General features: G+C 35.5%; 1 pseudogene; it reads left to right on the top strand.

Annotated features, from left to right (window-relative positions):
• The first annotated feature begins 333 nt into the window (after positions 1-333).
• On the top strand, positions 334-2,755 carry LOC149240283 (UDP-rhamnose/UDP-galactose transporter 5-like; annotated as a pseudogene).
• The last annotated feature ends 5,110 nt before the right edge of the window (positions 2,756-7,865 follow it).

The raw sequence follows: 7,865 nt of genomic DNA, 5'->3' as shown, positions 1-7,865 counted from the left end.
AAAAGAATTAGTGAGGAGAGGATCCTCTCCAGGGCGTAAAGGGATCTGTTTCCTCCGTGTTGCTCAATTTTATATTTCTGAGGAGCATCAGGTGACTTGGGTCTCTAGTTTTTGGGGATTGGTGATGTGGGTTTCTCTTTGTTTTGTACATTATTTGCTCTGCTCATTGGTATGTTGAGGATCTACAACACTTTAGGTCATTTGTATGATTTTTTTGCATCATAGGGCATTTGGACACTTCAATATTTGGGGATTCAAGATCCAAAACTAATAGCGTAAATTGATGGGTTGGAAGTACTTGGATCTGTGTGTAATTTTAGAGGTTGGGTAGGCATGACACCTGCAAGAAAGGCAGATAGGAAGGAAACCCTTGATGTGGAAACATGGATGTTCAATGTCAGCACATTTGTTGGGATTATTATGGTTAAAAAAGGTCTCATGGCTAGATATGGCTTCACTTTTGGTCAATCCCATGTCCTGTAAATCTCCTGCTATTTAATTTCATCAGATTGAAGCATTTTTAATTTCAGAGTTTATTGATATTTATTCTCTGGTTAAATGGCTCTGTTTGATTTTTTACTTGTTTTCTATACAAAGCATTAAGCTCGAAACCTTTCTCTGATGGGGAATTCTGATACATATACATTTTTGTGTGTGAGAGAGAGGGAGTATGAGTGATTTTCATTTATTTCTATTATAGGTCAGAACATTTCTCATAATTTGGGGGAATGGGAAAATTTTGTTAGATTAATTCTTTGATCTCTGAAGTGGAGTTCTTGTTTTCTTTCTATGCAACTACTACATTGACATACTTACATTTTGGAATGACCATACTGATGACAATTATTCTTCATTGTATGGGTTATATCCAGCCTTCCCATTTACCTTTCTCCGAGCTTGCGAAATTTGTGATTTGTGCCAATTTCTCCATTGTTGGCATGAATGTCAGTCTCATGTGGAATTTTGTTGTTTTTTACCAAGTGATATTGATACACTTACTTTCTTTGTTTTGCAAACAAGTATGCCACTCCTTTGTAGGATTTAAATCAATACACTTCCTTTCTCACCTTTTCTGTTCATTTGTATGTAAATAAACAACTTAGCTGTTGTCAGAGTTACTAAGAATTGTTGGAATTTTTTTATATGGAACCTAATACATACTAAAAATATTGCATCCAATAAAAGTGCTGAAAGTATGGAAAATTGCAGGAACATATAAAATTCAAAGTGCAAAATGTGATGCAAATTCTTGAATTTTCTATTTAGCATACATTAAATGAGGAACCAAATGAAGAAATGACAAAGAAAATCAAGAAGCAAAGGAAGAAGATCAATGCCAGAGATCAAATCATTATTATGATCCTAGAATCCTTCTTAAAATTTATAATATTGGCAGATAAATATTTCCCAACTTCCTATCTGTAAATGCCATAAGTTGAACTATTAGATTTTTGGGAGTATTTTAATGCAATGTTCTTCCAATCCCACATCCCTGTGGCTTCTTGCCAATTGGCATGTATCATATTTTAGTAAACAATTAGGGCCCTTAGATAAGCATGCTTCCTGTTGGTGGAGTCTATTGAATGGTTCATAACTCGTTCGTTACAGTCTCTTGCTCAGATTGAATTTTATTATAATTTTTTTTATGAGGTTCACTTTGTATTGCAGTTTTGAGCATGATAACTATATTTTGTTGTTTTAAATGTAATGCCTTGTTTTTGTTAAGATTTAGTTTCTTCTATCTGCTTCTATTTGTTGTGAAGATAACAAAGTTGAGCATGATACTTGTATCTTTCTTTTTTGAAGTTCTCTTTCAAAAGATTCATTATTCAAGAGATACCAAGTTAAGTATAATAGTAGTGCTAGTTGGTGTAGCAATATGTACTGTCACAGATGTTAGTGTCAATACTAAAGGTTTTGTAGTTGCTGCAATTGTAGTATTGAGCACATCTATGCAAAAATATGTAAGTCTTAAATCATCCTGTGACTACACTTTTCTATGTTTCACTAATGTCAAAGACATACAATATTTTGTTGTTGTTTGCATTTGAGGTACTTCAATTTCGTTGATTAGGCTAGTAAATGTTTCGTTATTTTGTGATACAAAGCTCTTTTATGTTGTTGTATACACAATATGTTCACTACCTATGAAAGAATTGGGTTCTTTTGATCTTCTTCGACATACTGCGCCACTACAAGTAGCTATCTTTCTCATTTTTGGTCCTTTTCTTGATTATTGGCTCACAGAAAAAACAATGGATCTTTATGATTATTCCATGACTTCTGTGGTAAGATGGAAAGGGAATCATTCCTAGATTATTTTTATGTATGCAATATTTTTGTTTATTTGTTACATAAGATTAATCATAGGCTAAAAAACTTGGGCACATGATATTCCTCCATCATTAGGTCAATTAGAATTCTGTAGCTAATCCTATGTGTCATGGTTGTACAACTCTTCATTACACTCTCATGCTTGATCGTATTTGGCACCAATATTATCCAATTCATCTGCATTGGTTGGTTCACAGTAGTCTCATTTCAAGTTCTTGGTAATATGAAGACTATATTTGTCCTTGTATTGGGATTCATATTTTTTGGCAAAGAAGGGTTAAATTCGTAGGTGGTGTTGGGAATGTTAATAGCTATGATTTCAATGGTTTGGTATGATAAAGCATCCAAAAAAATTGGCGATAAAGAATGGTGTATGTATCTGATTTATAGTGAAAGGAACCTAAAACTTGGGGGATCTTAAGATGGAGGGCTCGACAAAGTTTAGCATATTAGAATATGCTACTGCTTAGGTTGATTCTACACCTGATAACTGAGGTTTTCCCAATGATACCCATTGATTGTGGGATTAATTTGGGCTTCATTTATTGTCGTTATAGATATTTGTCCTCGTTGGCATTACATTTAAGAGATTGTTGAGTAATGTGCCATGTGGTACAATAAAAATTACTCCATAAATTTATTGTAAGATCATGAATTTGTATACGGTTGCTACCCTTTCCAAGGTAGAGGAAGTACAACACAAAATCTTTAATTGGCCAACCTTCCAGTTTTCTTTCATGCAAGCAAGGCTTCTACATCATCTTCTTTTACTTGAAAAACAATCATTATTTATTGCATGCTTTTCACTTCTTAGTTAGTATTAGAGATCCAAGTCTCTTTTCTCATAATTGAAGGAATGTGTATGCATACTTGCTTATGTCTTGACTCTTGTTCTGACATAATATGTGCCTGCGAATTCATTTTCTGCTAATTGATCACAATACCTATATCTAATAAGCACATAAGAATAATTTGTGAGACGTAGTTCTTAGACAAATGCATAAATAAGGGGAGAATTGATTCGACCTAAGATCATAAGAGCATCATTAAGGAAATAATTGAATTATGCTATGACTTAATGTTTACTGAGCTTTCTCTAGAAAAAGGATGGAAACAATGGTAATAAATCTTTTAGTAGTATTTCAAAGATTAAATTTGATGATTAAAATGCAAACAAATTGTATACAGACTGTGGCCCAAAAAATCAGTGCCATTGCTTGCTTGCTAAGGGAGCCACAACCTTTATAATTTCCGAGAAAGGATTAAAATTGATCTACCGAAAGTTTGAACATCAATTTGGTTGAGGATTAAATTCTGCTACTATGTTGTATATTGCTTTCTCTTTTCCCCTCCCAAAAGGAGTTGCCTTTATACAAGGAAAACATTGAATTGAGCTGACTGAATTTCAACAGAGCATCAAAAAAGTGCCTCTAGTATGTTTTCATTTCTACCCTTCAAATTCAAGCCTATTGATCCTCGTTTTTCTACTAAATCTAGTTATTATTGAAAATAATTCCTTCATATTCTACAACTTCATTCTCAACCAATTCCACACCATGTTCTTCTACTTCAAACAAAACCCTTCATCCTATGCATTTTCAATCTCTAGGTCTGATGGATGATTCACAACATGTGAAGCAAAGCTCTCTTGTTCTTGTTCATGTACTTATTTAAGCCCTATTTCTTCTAAATGCCTACCTTCATCTTTTTCATTGAGGGCATAATTCTCAGTCTAAAACATTTGGGATTGTAGCCCTGATTCCATATTTGGGCCAGGATCATCGAGATTAAGGTGCACCATTCGAATGAAATCGACAAGATTGTACCTACCCCTCTGCGGCTAAAACGGGTAACTGCTGCCTTACGCGGCATTGATAAATCTAGGAACAACCCATGTTTTTGGAGTTCCCCAAGACGAACTGGGTAGGATTTTTGAAACCCCATTGGGCATTCTTCCTATACGATGCTCTGCATAATCCTTAAACTTACAACTCCCAATATGATAACACTCACCCTTATCAAGATTTTTTTATCCTAACCCCACAAAAATCTCTACTTCTTTGTCTTTCCCACTCAACACAAAGCAAACATTCCATCCATCATTGGAATCTTCCCCTACAAGATTCTTATGAATGGCTTCCTGCAACAATATACTAAGATCCACATGATGCTTACCAAAATCCAACTCCTTTGCATCCACTACAACTACAAAAATGATGAATGACCTTGACTGGAACTTCATGGTTCCATGAGAACTCACATGCATGTTGCTGCTGCCATAGACATGGCAATGGATATACAGACTTTTGTCAAATTCTGCTACACTTAGAAATGAGCGAGCAGGTATAGTTTTAGCAACTCCATCTCTCTTATCCTTCCTTCTCAAATTGACACAAAGTCTCATCCCATTTATGGAAGGTGAGAGACCATGGATGGCATTCACATAAATAGATAATATGTAGTTGAAGTGGTGCATCCCAATATGAGAAAGCACTCGCATGCGTTTCCAGGTCCAGAAGGTTGAATGCTTGTGTTCAATATTTTTACTTAAACTAATGTCCTCTTCCTCCTCATGATCCCATAAAATATTCTTGTCATTATCTACACGATTCAATTCTTCGCCTTTGCACCTTTGAAAAGGTCTCAGTGAATGTTGACTCCCTTGACATTGAATCTCCATATTCTTTGAATGAAATCGTTGAAGCAGAAATTATAGGAGCTTTGGCGCCTCTAACTCTCGGTTCCACGAGCTAGGGATGAGCAATGGAGTGCCTCAAGTTTTGGGATGCGATGGGATCCATGGAATTGTGGTGAGCATTTGTGAGGGTGGGTAATGGGATATCTTCATCAAACACTGCATTCTGTCTCGTCTATAAGTCCTTTGCATTTGGAAGGGAGAGGGAACCAGTCCTGGAGCACAATAATGACTTTTGCTTGGATTTCTATATCTGATGGATTAAAGTTGTATGCATTCTTTCCCTAACTGTTAGTGTCTCTTAACTATTTTTCATAACTATTAATCCAATGGCACAAAAATATTCAATCATCTAACATTTCATCGAACACTGCAGACAGGTACACCATGGAAACTAGGGGAGTTATTTTCAAAGAGGAATGCCTTACGACGTAACTAATTTTGTATTAAATATTTAATTATTATTTAACAAGTTCAAAATTAATAAATATTGTTAGTTAACAAGTTTAAAATTTTATTGAGCAAAATAAATAACTTTATTCATAAACAAATACAATGGATAAACTCATTAATAATTAAGTGAAAATTGATTAAAATTATATATGTGTGTGTGTGTGAATCAACCTTTTCTAATAATTCAAAAGAAGATTACATCGTGGATTGCATCATTTCAAAACCTTTGAGGCCTAACTCCTACTAGATTTATTAAACTTCAATTGCAAACATTAAAAAATGGATAATAGCCAGAGAAAACAAGGACACTGGAGATTAATGGCCCAAAGTGACTAGAACTATCTAAAAAGTGAAAAATGTCCCAAAATCATAGTTAACCAGTCATGTTAACTGTGTCTGGGTTTTAGGTTCTCCTCCTGCAGTGTGTCGAAATGTTTCATGCACATGTGATTCCATGTGATCCATTCTGCCTTTGAAATCATCCATCCGCTCCTAAAGTCACTTTTGGCCTCTACGAAGGGAGATTCATGAATCCAAAATTTTCAATTGATTGTGCTGTATATCTTGCAAAAAACAGATAAACTCATTATGTTCATGTTGTTTTTCTCTTTCCATTTTCTCCACCGCCATTGCCATCACTCGAATTTGGGCCTCTAAAGAGTCAAAGGGTGGTGGAAGGTCCAAATTCCATAGGGATGACTCACACGGTTGCACCAACCCTTCATCCTCATTGAGCTAGGCAACTGAGTGGGAAGCACCTTTGCCTCGATGGCCCACCCCCCTTCTAGGCCTCCCTCTTTGATGGACCATTGTCGAATCACCAAGAACTTTCCAGGTCCCTCGCTTCAAATGCCTGACCCCTACCCCACAAGCTTCACTGGTCCACCCACCTACACTAGCTATAAAAAGCACCTCACTTCCCACTCCACACCACTAGTTTATAGTGAAAATTCCAAAGTCTTCCCATTTAACACAATCCCCACCTCTCTTGACTAAAAATAGATATACCACTCCCACTCGCGGTAGCAAAATACGCCCACAACGAGTTCCCTGGCCGGTATGAACTAACCGCCAAGCCCGCCAGCACCCTCCATGGACCTGCAAATTCTTCTCAAGCACTCTCTAAAAGCAATAGTGTGGACCCCCAACCCCCCCCCTCCCCCCACATAAAAAAAAATAACGACACAAGACCCTCCTAGAAATAAAGAGAAATATAGGAGGAAAGCCACCGTGACCACCAACTAAGAACAAATATGACTTTGACCTCCTTCCAACTTTCCTCGAGCCCCCAACAAGATAAATACCACTATGACTTGAAAACAACATAGATTAAACAATACAAGAAGACCAATGAGAAGGAATGGCATACTTACCCTTGATGCAAGACGAATGAGGACTCGAAAACTCCAACCACCCTCCCTCCAGCCTTCGCAATGATTGCTTCACTCACTAGAGATCGATGCGAGCCAGGATCCTAGGTCGCATATTGCACTGCCTTAGGGATCCACACAACTTTATCTTTCTTCCCAACAAGATTCTTCTTATGCACCTACCGACCAAAGAACAGGAAAAGCCTAATAGCATAGCCTCCTCACTCCTCTATAACAATGGTTCCCTTAGCTCGCCACTCCATCTCCCATCCGAAACAAATGGTCAAAATTAGCTAGCCCAATTCTCTTATACTCAAAAAATTCTCCAGAACATTCGCTTTCCCAATCCAGCATTGGGTTTTCTTTACATGCCTCTTGCCCATTGGTGTTGAGTGGGTTGGTCATCTACGCCCTAAATTTGGGCCTCAACTTGGCTATTTACCACCCCCATCACAGATTTTATTTAATATATATTAAAAATAATTAGGCACTTAAAAAAATAATATAGATTTATTTAATTATTATATAATTATTTTAAAAATAAAAACCACTTATTCATATTACCTAAGTATTTATTAATTGTTACAACATTTGGCTTGATGAAATGAATTTTAACAAATAAATTAAATTATAGTAAAAAAATTATATAATTTTACTTAATATCAATAAGAAATCAATAACATTTATTAATAATAAATTGTAATAGTTATCAATTCAAATAAAAAATAACTAAGAAAATAAAACAACTTCATTTTTAACATTTATATATTTTTAATGAATATATTCAACCTATCTTTCTCATATATATATGGCAAGAACAACTACCCTTTAAAATATATCTATATATACTTTACACAAAAAATCTAAAACCTTCTAGGCAACCTTCTCAACAAAAAAATTATCACTACAATAAGACATTATATTGTTGCTAGGTAGGATTGGATTCTCCATGGCCAAAATGAAAAATTACAGTTAACAAAATACCTCAATTTACCAATCAATGCAACCTAAAT

This window comes from Pinus tabuliformis, chromosome 8, assembly GCF_031772625.1.
Source record: "Pinus tabuliformis cultivar Carrire ecotype Pingquan chromosome 8, CPIR1, whole genome shotgun sequence".
NCBI classification, from domain to species: domain Eukaryota; kingdom Viridiplantae; phylum Streptophyta; class Pinopsida; order Pinales; family Pinaceae; genus Pinus; species Pinus tabuliformis.
Note: the sequence above shows the minus strand (reverse complement) of the source record. Positions and strands in the feature narration are given on the sequence as shown.